General features: G+C 48.7%; 1 protein-coding gene across 2 annotated transcripts in view; it reads right to left on the minus strand.

Annotated features, from left to right (window-relative positions):
• G3bp1 (G3BP stress granule assembly factor 1) overlaps positions 1-7,308 on the minus strand; it is a 45,337-nt gene extending 38,029 nt beyond the window's left edge. The window contains exon 1 of one of the 2 annotated variants that reach the window (XM_070022672.1): positions 7,195-7,308. The gene's annotated coding sequence lies outside the window, so the exon portion shown is untranslated. Of the gene's footprint in view, positions 1-7,190 lie in introns of both variants that reach the window. The other variant, XM_070022671.1, reaches the window with a different exon arrangement.
• Positions 7,309-14,304: the final 6,996 nt, after the last annotated feature.

Below are 14,304 nucleotides of genomic sequence, written 5' to 3' on the forward strand. Positions count from 1 at the left end.
GTGTGTGTGTGTGTGTGTGTGTGTGTGTGTGTGTGTGTGTGTGTGTGTGTGTGTGTGTGTGTGTGTGTGTGTGTGTGTGTGTGTGTGTGTGTGTGTGTGTGAAATCCTCAAAGAAAATGCATGGTTAACAAGATTTTGCAAATGTTAATTTCAAGCATGATTATCTAAGATGTTAATATTAGCAAAGCTGGGCAATTTTTACCTAAGACCTATTTGTGTTATACCTTCCATAAACCTAAAATTTTTCAAAAATAATTACCTATCTTAAAAAAAAAAGAAAGAAAGAAAAAGCTACCTTCATTCATTCTTCTTCTAAATAGCCCTTCCCCACTACACTACAAACTAGTCAGTTAAGCAGGCCTGGTGGCACATGTCTGTAATCCCAAGACTCCCTGTGGCTAGGCAGAAGCAGAATGAGCTACATACCAAAAGCTGTCTCTACCCTCTGGCCTGGGACAGAAGGGTAGTGCTTGCCTGGCATGAGCAAGGCCTTGGGCCAGCCCTGGGAAGGGGGGAAGGTACCAAACCTAGTTAGGTTCAGAATGCAGGAAAAAATACTGGGTTTTTCTGATGGAGACAAAAGACAGGCAAAGGAGTGTTGCTCAAGTAGCAGGACAAGCTTTAGGTTTAGGGTTCAACTGTCAAAAGCTCCTCTATAAACCCCCTACACTTAACCATTGCCTGTCCTTTAGATCCCAAAGATGAACTTAAGGCAGAAACTCTGGCTTACATGAGGGAAGTGAAAGCCTGAAGCTAGAAGACCTTCCAGATTCTAAAGGGACAGGTAGGTCGGTGGGTGTTCATAAGCACACTGGGACTCAAACTCAGTGCTCTCTTAGCTTTCCCCACTCAAGGCTCCCACTCCATAGCTTGAGCCACACTTCTACTTCCAACATTTGGCGGTTTTAATAGGGACACAAAGAGTCTCACAGACTTTCCTGCCCGGGACTGGGTTCCAAACAGAATCCTTGCCAGGCACCAGTAGCTCACACCTGTAATCCTAGCTACTCAGGAGGTTTGAGAGCTGAGTATCTCGGTTCAAAGCCAACCCCAGACAGGAAAGTCCATGAGACTAATCTCCAATTACCATCAGAAAACTGCAAGTGGTGCTGTGGCTCAAGTGGTAGAGCAATTGCCTTGAGCTGAAGAGCTGACAGGCAGCACACGCAAGCCTAGAGTTCAAAAAAAAAAAAGAATCCTCAGATCTCAGCCCCCTGAGTAGCCAGGATTATAGTCATGAGCCACTGGTAACAGCATCCTAAGTCTTTTCAATAATGAAATAAATAGCTGGCCCCCTGTATCCCATTCAGCCCTACACACTTTACCTAGAAAGGTTAGACAACTAGTCAGGTTTTACAGTTTCAGCTTTCTTGTATAAAAACATGAGAATGACCAAAATTTGTGCAACATTTCTAAAATACACAAACTGGCTGAGATTGTTTTACAGTAGAACAGGTGCTTAAGTCCTGGGTATATAATCTCTAGCACCAAAAGAAAAAGCAATTAAAATAAGCAAAGGTCTATACAAATTTACTATGATACATACCAGCCAAAATAATTCCTAAGAAACAAGGTGTGTTCCATCCAAGAAGGCAGATTTTTTTTTTTCTTTTGCCATTCCTGGAGGGGATTGAACCCAGGGCCTGGGCACTGTCCCTGAGCTTCTTTTTGCTCAAGGCTAGAACTCTACCACTTGAGCCACGGCACCACTACCAGCTTTTTCTGTGTCTGTGATACTGAGGAACTGAACTCAGGGCTTCATGCATGCTAGGCAAGCACTCTACCCCTGAGCCACATTCCCAGCCCAAGAAGCCAGATTTCTGACTCTCCTTTTACTCTTTACTTCTTATTCACTGCCTAAAACACAGCAAATACATTGAAAAGCACTAAAGACTTGATCTAATAGGCAACAGCTTGTGAAAGAATATTTTTCTATACTTCATTCTGCTTTATAATATAAACAAATTTCTAGTGCAGATTATACTGAGCTCTTAACCCTACCACCCGGCTAGCAGCAATTCAAATTCATTCTTCTTTAAAAAAAAAAAAAAAAAAATCACTCAAGCCCAAAGCTAGTTTGGTGGCTCATACCTGTAACTGCAGCTATGCTATGCCCGAGGCTGAGATGCAAGTATCCAGGTTTCAAGCTAACCAGGAAAAGTCCGGACTCTTTATCTCCAACAAAAAGTTGAAAGTGAAGCTGTAGCTCAGAGAGTAGACTCTTTATCTCAAACAAAAAGTTCAAAGTGAAGCTGTAGGTCAGAGAGTAGAGTGCTAGGTTGGAGTAAAAAAGAGCTAGCGAAAAATGCTTTGGCCCTGAGTTCAAGCCCCAGTACTGGCACAACATGTCTTTAAACTTTTTGTCGGTCGTGGGGCTCGAACTTTGGGCCTGAGTGCTGTCCCTCAGCTCTAGCTCTTCAGCTCAAGGTGAGCGCTCTACCACTTGAGCCACAGTGCCACTTCCGGTTTTCTGGTGGTTTATTGGAGATAAGCGTTTCATGGACTTTCCTGCCCAGGCTGGCTTTGAACCGTGATCCCCAGATCTCAGCCTCCTGAGTAGCTAGGATTATAGGCGTGAGCCACTGGTACTCAGCTAAAATTTTTAACATATTGGGCTGGGAAGGTGGCTCAGCAGTATAGTGCTTATCTCGCATGCATGAGGCCCTGGGTTCGATTCCTCAGCACCACATAAGCAGAAAAAGCTGGAAGTGGTGCTGTGGCTCAAGTGGTAGAGCGTTCGCCTTGAGCTGAAGAGCTCAGGGACAGCGCCCAGGCCCAGAGTTCAGGCCCCATGACCGCCCAAAAAATAAATTACTTTAAAAAAAAACAAAAAAAAAAACTAAGACTAGATACATGGGATCATGTGGTACAGCACTGCCTAGCAGATAGAGGCTCCGAATTCAAATCCTAGAACCACCAAAAAAAATAATAATAATTAAAAAAAAAAATCTTAGCTGGGCACTGGTGGCTCATGCCTGTAATCCTAGCTACTCAGGAGGCTGAGATCTTAGGATCACTATTCAAAGCCAGCCCAGGCAGGAAAGTCCGTTGAGTCTCTGATCTCCAAATAACTATCAGAAAAGCGGAAGTGGTACTGTGGCTCAAGTGACAGAGCACTCGCTTTGGGCTGAAGAGCTCAGGGACAGCGCCCAGACCCTGAGTTCAAGCCCCACGACCAACGACAACAACAACAAAAATCTTAACCTTTCCTGAGATATAAAAATACAAGCCTAGTTAGCTGCCAGTGTGAACACTACCAGTGGGATTACAGTTGCTGAGTCTAAATTTAACTCCAGAGTTTGGAAGGGCAGTACAGGTCTCTCCCTCTCGTGGGGACCCGGTGGGGGGAGGGATTTACTGGTCTTGCCTTGTCTACTCAGCACTACAGCCTTTGTAAAGTCAGTAATAGTTCTGTCCAAGGCAATCAAAAGGCATAATACAATTTACAGGAAGAACAGATACAAAATTATTTGAATTCTGTAATCTTTTTTTAAAAAGTCAATCCATTTGCAAAATGTTAAAGACAGAAAGCTCAGTTTTATTAAACTGGCAAAAAGGGTGCAAAGGCTCACAGCTGTAATCCTAGCTACTTAGGAAGCTGAGATCAGAGAATAGCAATTAGAAACCAGGCAGGCAAGGAAATCGGTAAGACTCCTATTGCCAATTTACAAGCAGAAAGTGGGTAGAGCCATGGCTCAACACAGTAGAGCACCAGCTTTGAGCAAAAGAAAAAAGCTAAGGGACAGCAAGCAGGCCCTGAGATCAAGCCCCAGTATTGGCATAGAAAAATAAACACAAACTGGCAAAAGATGAAAGTTAATTTAGCCCCAAATTCAGCCCTTCGGTTACCTCTTTACTTTTTTTTGTTGGGAGGTTAGGGGGTCAGTCATGGAGCTTGAACTCAGGGCCTGGGTGTGTCCCTGAACCCTTTTGCTCAAGGCGAGTGCTCTACCACTTTGAGCCACAGCTCTACTTCCCATTTTCTTTTTTTTCTTTTTTTTTTTTTTTGTCGGTCGTGGGGCTTGAACTCTGGGCCTGGGCGCTGTCCCTCAGCTCTTCAGCTCAAGGCGAGCGCTCTACCACTTGAGCTACAGCGCCACTTCCGGTTTTCTGGTGGTTTATTGGAGATAGGAGTCTCACGGTCTCTCCTGCCCGGGCTGGCTTTGAACCGCGATCCTCAGATCTCAGCCTCCTGAATAGCTAGGATTACAGGCGTGAGCCACCAGCGCCCGGCCTACTTCCCATTTTCTAAGAGATATGAGTCATGGATTTTCCTGCCCAGGCTAGCTTTGAACCACAATCCTCAGATGTCAGCCTCCTGGTGTAGCTAGGATGATACACATGGGCCACAAGTGTCCAGCTAGCCCTTTACTAAGTGTTAAAAGTTGCACAGAAATTGAAAATGTAAATGACAAAAAAAAAAGTAAAGCATTGCTTTCAAGTAGGTCAAGAACACCCATTACCAAAATCTCATGTTCCTGGGAACAGTAAGCTGAATGAGTTCAACAAAGACGTGCCTTCCTTTGCATCTACCTGTTCACTCAGATTGAAAGGACTCAACCCAACAAGTCATCTTATGGCTGGTTAGGGAAGTAGGAAGGCCCAAGAGTCCTTTTACCCTAGTTTGCTTCCAAGTTCACTCTCTTGTGACAAATGAGTGCACCCGTGCTCAGCGGAGGTGCCAACCTGTGAAATCATCACGTTAGTAGTCTTGCCCTGCAGACAAAACATTTTCCTGAAGCCAGACACTGCACACAACTTTTTCATAGCTGAAAGTGAGATGAAAATTTAAAAAAAAATTCCCTTCCATGGGTAACTGAATTCTGATCTCTTTTACCCCCAGCAGTAATAGTTAGCTGGACCTAATAGTTGAAAGTAGGTCACATTAACCTACTTCAAAATACAGGTTAACCACAACAGCAACACAGGCCCAGCTGCGTGTAAAACAATGTTATATTCTAAAGCAAACTATATTTATGACAATACCAACAATGGTAAAAAACTTACAATATTTTGATCCTTTACGTATTTGCTACCTTCTAGCAATAAGAGAAAGTACTTGGTTAACAAAAATATTTTAAAAATTAAAAACTGAGGAAATTGAAGGACGATATGCATTACTTTGCCTCTAGAAAAAAAAATAATCCTAAAGAACATCCGTACACTACCATAGATAAAAATTTGTTAAAAGAGGAAAGGAAGAGGGAGGGACACAAGGAAGTAGGAGGAAGAAGGAAGGAAGAAATGAAGGAAGGAAGGGAGGGAAAAGAGACAAAGAAAAAGTTGGGTGTGGTATTACATGCCTATAATCCCAGCCTGCGCTACAAAGTGAGACCTTGTCTCAAAACAACAAAACAGATTGAAAACTCTCATTAAAGGAAATTTAGCCAAAGCTAGTCTCAAAACTTTCTGTGGTCTGAAGTAGAAACAACTGTGATGTCGTGACCACAAATGTAGCTGTATGTATCTACCAAACTACAGCCACTTACTTGACAAAGCTAAGAGGTGCCCTGGGTTTTCAAATACTCTAAAATGGGTTGAGTTTATGCTAGAAAAGCAAGCACAAACACCCTGAGGGCAAGTTAGCAAGATTATCACTGTGTACCGTAGACACGCGATGCAGGAGGGCAAATGCTAGAATAAAATAAAGTAACCAAACAAATGAACTGAATGTGAGCGGACTTGTCCTCGCGGAGGTTAAGGGTGCTTTCCAGAAAAAAGAAAAAAATCCCCCCCACCAAGCGTCCTCTAACCTCTAAGTGAGGAGGAGCGAGCCTCCCATTCAAAGTCAGCCCAGACTGCCTGCCGGGGACCAGAACCAGCGCCGCAGGTGGAAAAGCAACTCCCCAAGATCTTTCTCCAAAAGTCGGAGTCGGTTTTTTTTTTTTAATGTTTTTTACATTGGGGGAGGGAAGAAGATGAGGATGACTAGAAATCAGTGCTGGAGATCCAGACCCTAAAAAGAAAAAGGAAACCCGCCTAACTTCCTGCTGGCGGGAACCCCCCGCCCCGCCCCGCCCCGCCCCGGGTGGTGAGCTTCAAACCTGGGGAGGAGGTTCCGTTACACTTGCTCATCTTCTCCTCCTCCACGTGGTTTTTCTTCCTTCTCCGCCCGCCGCCCCCCCCCCGGCCCCCGGCCCCGGCCCCCCACCCCCCGATCCCCCCGCGCCCGCCCTCGGCCGCCTCGGAAGCCCAGAAAATGATCCGCGGGAAATACAAGCCCCCCCCCCCCACCCAAGCAGCCTGCACACATGGGGGGGGCGAGGAGGGGCCTGCGGCTGCCCCCCGACCCCAGGGACCCGGGGATGGGGGGGGTGGGGAGGGTGGATGTCCTGTGTCCTGCAGCCCCACGGGGAGCGCTTGGCGCACCGGATAAAACACGATCGGGGGGACCGGGGTGGGGTGGGGGGGGGTGGATGGCAGATCCTGACACCTGCCCGGGCCGTGTGCACGCCGGAGTGGGGCGGGGGGAGAGGCCTGAGCGCCCCCCTGTCACCAGGTCCCCCCATGCCGGGCGCACGCTCAACTTCCTTTCGCCCCGGCCCCGGGAGCGGGGGAGCAGCGCTGCACTTCTGCTTTGCACGCTCCAGAGTCACCATGGTGTCCCCCACCCCGCCGCCCTGCACCCCCCCCTCCAGCTCCCTCCCGATCGCGGGTCACCCCACCCCGCCCTCCCTCCGCAGGGACAAGGAAGGGAAGACTTCCCCGGCGCGTGGCGAGGTGTGCAAGGGGGGGGGGGGGGCGGACAGCGCGAGGACCCCCCCCCGCCCTCACCCCGGGATAGCCTGGGGAGGAGCGGGGAACCCCCCCCGCTCCCTGTGGTGTAGGGGGGGGGGGAGCCGGTGGGCAGAGAGGCCCAGGCTCGCTCGCGCCCGCCCGCCCCGCGTGGCCGTTGAACGCGCGCTTCGCGCCCCCGCCGTGCACGCGGGCGGGCGCGCGCGCGCACCCGGGGTGGCGGAGCGTGTGCGTGTGCGCGTGTGCGCGCGCGCGTCCCGGCGGCCGTTGGGTGGAAGTGGGGGGGGGGGGAGCGGGATGGGGGGAGGGGACGCGCGGCTCGCGTGGCCACTCCTCGGACTCCGGGTCTCACGATTGCCCCAACTCGTCGCCGCCGCCGCCGTCGTCGTCCTCCCGGGGCCCACCCCTGCCCCGCCCCGCCCGCCCGCCCGCCCTCGCCCCCACCCACGGCGTACCTACGCGGCTGAGCGGGAGAGGAACAAGCTTTTGCTCCACAGCAGCGGCGAAGGCGGCAGGAATCGCTCACGCAAGTGCGTCCGCACACACGCGTGCTCCGCCACCGGTCTATATAGCCGCGGCGCAACCGAACTTGCTGCGGCCAGGTCAAGCAAGGCCGGGACCAATCCCGACTGCGTCCTTGGAGCTCTTCGAACGGCCATTGGATAGAGCCGCCAGATAAAGGTGTGGCTCTTGATTGGCTTCCACACCCCCCTATGAGAACGTAGAGCTCGCGCTTCCCTATAGAAGATTGGCATGCGGCACGTCCAATAGCTCGGAGGAATACTGGACGAGACGGTGGGACCTTCTTCGACCGATACCCCTGATAACCAATAACTGCAAAGGGCTTATCCCATTGGTTCAGATCTCTTCCTCTGGGCGGAGATCTAGTTCCCATGCGGGAGCGGTTGCTCCACAAGGTGGGGCCCGTGTACTTTGGGGAAGTAAACCCCAAGCAAGTAGAAGGCGGGCGCGGGGGCGGGAAGGGGAAAAAAACCTAGGAAGTCCAGGGCCAATCGTAACGCTGAAAGCGGCTGATTGACGTGTGGCCGGGGAGGCGGGGTCGGAGCGCTCCAAAGACAGAGCCCCGGGGCTGCTGTGCCCTCCGGGGGCGGTTGGGAAGTCCTCCGGGCTTGGATTTCGGTCCTTTTTCCCATTCTTGAGCTCATTTCGTTGAATCCGGGCCCCTGAGGATTCCCCCGATCTTATCTTCCCTGCACACTTTTTTTTTTTTTTGGGGGGGGGAGAGGAACAAGTAGCAAAGTTTCCCAGTTCTGTTGTGTTTTTTTCATTTTCTCTTATTACAACTTTTTAATCGCCCTGCCTTCTCCCAGATCCCTATGGCTAAGCGCCTGGCATTAGTCAGCAGCAATGCAGAAGGAAAGCTCTAGAAGCTGAGCATCTGGGGGGGGTGGGGGGATCACGTGGAGTTGGTGCTGAGCCCTGCGGAGTGGCGCGAAGATTGGCCTGTGGGTGTTAGCGTGGAAGTTCTCCTTTCCCCCTGGTGATTTCATTCTCCTTAATCAGGAAGCTGGGAATCCCACTGCCCGCCCCCCCACCCACCCACCCACCCACCCACCTCCACGCGAGTGCGCCTGCGCAGCACCCTGGGCAGGGGCCACTTGGGTCCGGCCCCTGGTCTGATTGGCTGTGGGTGTGCCTGTGGCGGGGTTGTTACACCTGTCCAAGGTACCCTCATCTCACCTTGTAGCTGGACATCCCAAAGATCCATCCCTCCCACCCCAGGACGCCAGATCTCTATTGGTCATGGTAGGAGTTTTCTATTGGGATGGCTTTTGGGTACCTGTTAGGCCAGACAGGCCTCCATTGATTCTGTGTCTTGAGAGAGAGGGAGAAGGAGAGGGAGGGAAAGAGGAGGGGGGTCCTGATGGTTCTCTCTCTCTCTCTCTCTCTCTCTCTGGCTAGCTCTCTACCATTTGAGCTACAGTTCCCCTGGCCAAAGCTCCTCTGGTTTTTGTAGTGGTTCATTAGGGATAGTCTCACAGATGTGACTGCCCAGGCAGGTTTTGAACCTCGATCCTCAGATCTCAGCCTCCTGAGTGGCTAGGATTACAGGTGTGAAGGCCCTGAACTCCTCAACCCCGGGAAAAGATGTCAGCTGTAAGCCCCAGGAGCAGAAGTCAACCAAAGTTTGCCAGCAAACTTTGCAGATGGAACCTGCAGAAATCATCTTAGCCTAGCCAAGGAACTTGGACTTCGGTCTGAGTGCCGTGGAGACTCACTGGCAGGTGTTTGCTGTGGTTTTTGGTTTTGTTTTAGGTTTTTTTTTTTTTTTGACGGTATTGGGGCCTGAACTCTGAGCCTGGGCGCTGTCCCTCAGCTCTTCGGCTCAAGGCTAGCGCTCTACCACTTGAGCCACAGCACCACTTCTGGCTTATGTGGTGCTGAGGAATCGGACCCAGGGCCTCATGCATGCAAGGCAAGCACTCTACCACTGAGCCACCTTCCTAGCCCCTTTGCTGTGGTTTTTTAAAGGCAGAGCAAGACATTTGCCATTGGTTTTTACCAGAAAAATGTAAAGTTGGTGGGGGGGTTGGGTTTTTTTTTTTGGGGGGTGGAATTGTTTGTTTACTTTTTTTAAATATACAGAGTCAGATCCCAGTGGCTCCCAGCTACTCCGGAGGCTAAGATTTGAGGATCGAGATTCAAGACCCTGAGTTCAATCCCCAGCACCAGCACACACATACACACTATTAGCCGAAGTTAATTGTACTAAGGAGTTTCATCATGATCTTTACATACTTGTATATATTCACAGGATTTTATTACTCTGTCTTGTTTTAACAGTTATCAATGGGGTTCATTTATGATATATATATATATTTTTTTTTTTGGTCGGTTGTGGGGCTTGAACTCTGGGCCTGGGCGCTGTCCCTGTGCTCTTCAGTTCAAGGCTAGCGCTCTAACACTTGAGCCACAGTGTCACCTCCGGTCTTCTAGTGGTTAATTGGAAAAAAGAGTCTCACAGACTTTTTTAAATATGTGGGTGTATATATGTGTACTAGTGTTGGGATTTGAAATCAGTTCCTCCAACTCTTGCTCTGCTGTTTTTTTTTTTTTTTTTTTTTTTTTTTTTTTTTTTTTTTTTATAGCTTGCACTCTACCACTTGAGGCATAGCGCCACTATGGCGTTTTCTGTGTATGTGGTACTGAGGAATGGAACCCAGGGCTTCATGCATGCTAGGCAACTGATCTACCACTAAGCCACATTCCCAGCCCTAGGCACTATGTCTTAGCTCAAGGCTGGCACTCTACCACTTGAGCGGCAGCTCCATTTCTAGCTATTTTGCTGGTTAATTGGAGATAAGAGTCTCACAATCTCTTTCCTGCCCACATTGGATTCAAACCTTGTTCCTAACATCTCAGCCTCCTAAGTAACTGGATTATAGGTGTGCGCCACTGGTGCCCAGCTTCCTGTGGGCTCTTGGCTCTAAGCACTCAAGTTCCTCTCCAGAAGTGATTACAAGAAACCCTTAATGATGACTAAGGGTCATCATTAAGCCTCACTTTTCTTCCCATGCCCTTTTGGTATTTAGGATTTATTTTTGAGGGGTTTTCTTGGTGCCAGTCCTGGGGCTTAAACTCAGGCCTGAGCACTGTTCCAGAGGAGCATTTGTGCTCAAAGCTAACATTCCACCCACTTGAGCCACAGCGCCACTTCTGGTTTTCTGGTGGTTAATGGGAAATAAAGAGTCTCATGGACTTTCCTGGCCAGGCTGGCTTTGAACCACGGTCCTCAGATCTCAGCATCCTAAGTAGCTAAGATTATAGGCATGAGCCACTAGTGCCTGGCTGTTTTTTTTTTTAATGATGTTAATTACAGATATTAAGGGTGATAGGAGGAATTGCAAAATGGAATTTTGATCTTTAAAACAAACCAGAAGCTGGGGCTGGGAAGGTGGCTCAGTGGTAGAGTGCTTGCCTTGCATGCATGAGGCCCTGGGTTCGATTCCTCAGCACCGCATAAGCAAAAAGCCGGAAGTGGCACTGTGGCTCAAGTGGTAGAGCGCTAGCCTTGAGCTGAAGAGCTGAGGGACAGCGCCCAGGCCCAGAGTTCAGGCCCCACAACCGGACCCAAAAAAAAACAACCAGAAGCTGGCCCTAGCAGCTCACACCTGTCATCCTAGCTACTCAGAAGCCTGAGATCTGAGGATTGAGATTCGAAGCCAGTTGGGTCAGGAAAGCATGGAAGATTCTTATCTCCAGTTAGCCAGCAAAAAGCCAGAAGTGGAGCTGTAGCTCAATTAGTAGAACACCACCTTCACTAGGAAAAAAGAAAAGAGCAAGAATATAAGGACCTGAATTGAAACCCCAGAACTGGCCACGTAAGGAGAGAAGAAAAGGCTGGGAATATGGCTTAGTGGTAGAGTGCTTGCCTAGCATGCATGGGTTTGATTCCTCAGTACCAGATAAACAGAAAAATCAGGAAGTGGTGCTGTGGCTCAAATGGTAGAGTGCTAGCCTTGAGCAAAAGAAGCTCAGGGACAGCACCCAGGCCCTGAGTTTAAGCCCCAAGACTGGCAAGAGAGGAGGGGGCAGAGGAAGGAAAGAGGGAAGGAAAGATCCACAAGACAAAACCTCTCCTCTGGCTTCAGTGAACATTTACCTAGTTTGGAACAAAGTATCAACCCATTCTAGAGTTGGAAAGATCGAGTTAAATTGTAGCAAGTTTGCCCTTTGGCAGAAAAATGTGTAGATAGATACAAAGCTGTCTGAAAGAGTCATGGAAAGGTCTTAAAGGGACTCTTCTTTTTTTCTTTTTTCTTTTGCCAGTCCTGGGCACTGTCCCTAAGCTTCTTTTGCTCAAGGCTAGCACTCTACCACTTTTGCCACAGCACCACTTTTGGCCTTCTCTGGGTATGTAGTACTATGGAATCAAACCCATGGCTTCATGCATGTTAGGCAAGCACTCTACCAGTATGCCAAAGTCCCAGTCCCTTAAATGGATTTCTCACTTATGTACATTGTTTTGAGGGTTTTGTTTGTTTGTTCTTTACAGTAGGAAGCTTTTCGTATACTCTGTAATTTAAAAAGTAAAAGTCAAGCACTGATGGCTCATGTCTGTAATCCTAGCTACTCCGGAGGCTGAGATATGAGGATCACATTTCCAAGCCAGTCTAGGCAGAAAAGTCCATGAGACTAATACTGCCAATGAACCAGAAAACCAGAAGTAACACTGTGGCTCAAAGTAATAGAGTGCTAACCTTGAGCAAAAGAACTCAGGGATAGCACCCACTGAGGTCCTGAGTTCAAGCCCCAAAACCAACAACAACAACAAAAAGTGATTTAAAACCCTGAGCACTTTCTGAGTAGTTAGTGTACACCAGTTACTGAGCTATTTGATGAGGGTCCGCTGCAGGCTTAGATCAGATAATTATCTTTATTTGCAGGGGAGAAAGGAGGTTCAAGGAGTCAAACTTCCTGAAATAGGAATTGAACATGGGTTTGTGTGGCTTGTCTCATTGAACACATCTTTGAAACCCTGGGGGTTTCAAATGAATGAAGAGATAAGAGGACCAGAGGACAAACTATCTGACCCTCTGCGGTGATGTCTGGAGTCCATTAAATAATGCTAGGGGTTGTTGTGGCCCCCAAAGCATGTGGCTTGTCTGAAGAAAGTCTCATTACCATTGTTAATGCTGATCTTGACATTGATGTTCTGGGCACCTAGTAGGATTATCACATTTTCCTGCCTCTCTGTTTTAAATCAATCATGGGGCTTGAATTCAAGGCCTGGGCACTGTCCCTGAGCTCTTTTACTCAAAGCTAACACTTGACTTTTTAGTCCCTGCTCCACTTCTGGTTTTCTGGTGGTTCATTGGAGATTAAGAGTCTCATGGAATTTCCTGTCCCCACTGGCTTTGAACCACGATCCTCAGATCTCAGTTTCTTTCTTTTTTTGGGGGGGGGGGTCCGGTCATGGGTCCTGAACTCTGGGCCTGGGCGCTGTCCCTCAGCTCTTCAACTCAAGGCTAACACTCTACCACTTGAGCCACAGCACCACTTCCGGCTTTTTTCTTTTTGCTTATGTGGGGCTGAGGAATCGAACCCAGGACCTCGAGCATGCAAGGCAAGCGCTCTACCACTGAGCCACCTTCCCAGCCCAGATCTCAGTTTCTTGAGTAGCTATGATTACAGGTGTGAGCCACCAGAGCTTGGCTTACCTCGTGTGTGTGTGTGTGTGTGTGTGTGTGTGTGTGTGTGTGTGTGTGTGTGTGTGTGTGAGAGAGAGAGAGAGAGAGAGAGAGAGAGAGAGAGAGAGAGAGTGTACTGGGGCTTGAATTCAGGGTCTGGGTACAATCCTTTACCTTTTTTCCCTCCACTTCAGACTAGAGCTCTGCCACTTGAGCCACAGCTCCACTTCCAGCTCTTTTTGGTAGTTAATTGAAGATGAAAGTCTCATGGACTTTCTTGCTCCAACTGGCTTCAAACCATGAATCAGTGGTACCTACCTCTGCTGCCTCCTCTTAAAATAGCAATGATTGTGGGTTCTGCTTTTTTTAACCAAAAGGGGGTGAACAGAGGTAACACAGCACTTGCTCTCTCTGTGTCTCTGTATCTCTCTCTTGCCAGTCCTGGGGCTTAACTCAGGGCGTGGGCACTGTCTCTGAGCTTCTTTTGCTCAAGGCTAGCACTCTACTACTTGAGCCACAGCACTATTTCCAGCTTTTTCTGTTTATGTGGTACTGAGCAATCGAACCTATGGCTTCATGCATGCTAGATAAGCACTTTACCACTAAACCACATTCCCAGCCAAGCACACAGATCACTTCTAGGCACATTTTAGGAACTGGTGATTGATCTGTTACAGTTTCCCTACTCCTCAATCTCGTGCAGTGTCTAAGTTTATGCCTGCTGCTACAAAAAAAAAATCATGCTGATTAGTTTATAAATTATAAAAATTATACAGATTTATTTCTCAGTTCCAGAGACTTGCAAGTTCCAGATCAAATGTGCTAGCAGGTTATGGTGTCTGATAAGGCAAGGCCTATAATCTAGCTACTCAGGAGGCTGAGATCTGAGGATTACAGTTTGAAGTCAGTGACAGGAAAACGCATGAGACTCTTCTCTCCAATTCACTACCAAAAGCTGGAAGTGGAGCTGTGGCTCAAGTGGTACAGTACCACCTTAATTGAAAAAGCTAAGGGACAGCATCCAGGCCCTGAGTTCAAATCTTAGTACTAGCACACACACACACACACACACACACACACACACACACACAGGCCCTGAGTTCAAATCTTACTACTAGCGCACACACACACACAGGCCCTGAGTTCAAATCTTACTACTAGTGCGCGCGCACACACACACACACAGGCCCTGAGTTCAAATCTTACTACTAGCACACACACACACACACACACACCTATTTGGATTGAGTACCCTGGCAAGATTTTGGCAGGAATTAACCAAGGACAGAATCACTCTGCTGCTGCTGCCGGTGTGTGTGTGTGTGTGTGTGTGTGTGTGTGTGTGTGTGTGTGTGTGTCTGAAGCTCTCTCTGGGGCTTTCAACTGTCTGTGTCCTAGAGCAATCCTGCCTCCATCT

The sequence above is a fragment of the Dipodomys merriami genome, unplaced genomic scaffold (assembly GCF_024711535.1).
Source record: "Dipodomys merriami isolate MVZ:Mamm:240054 unplaced genomic scaffold, mDipMer1.0.p SCAF_151, whole genome shotgun sequence".
Lineage (NCBI taxonomy): Eukaryota > Metazoa > Chordata > Mammalia > Rodentia > Heteromyidae > Dipodomys > Dipodomys merriami.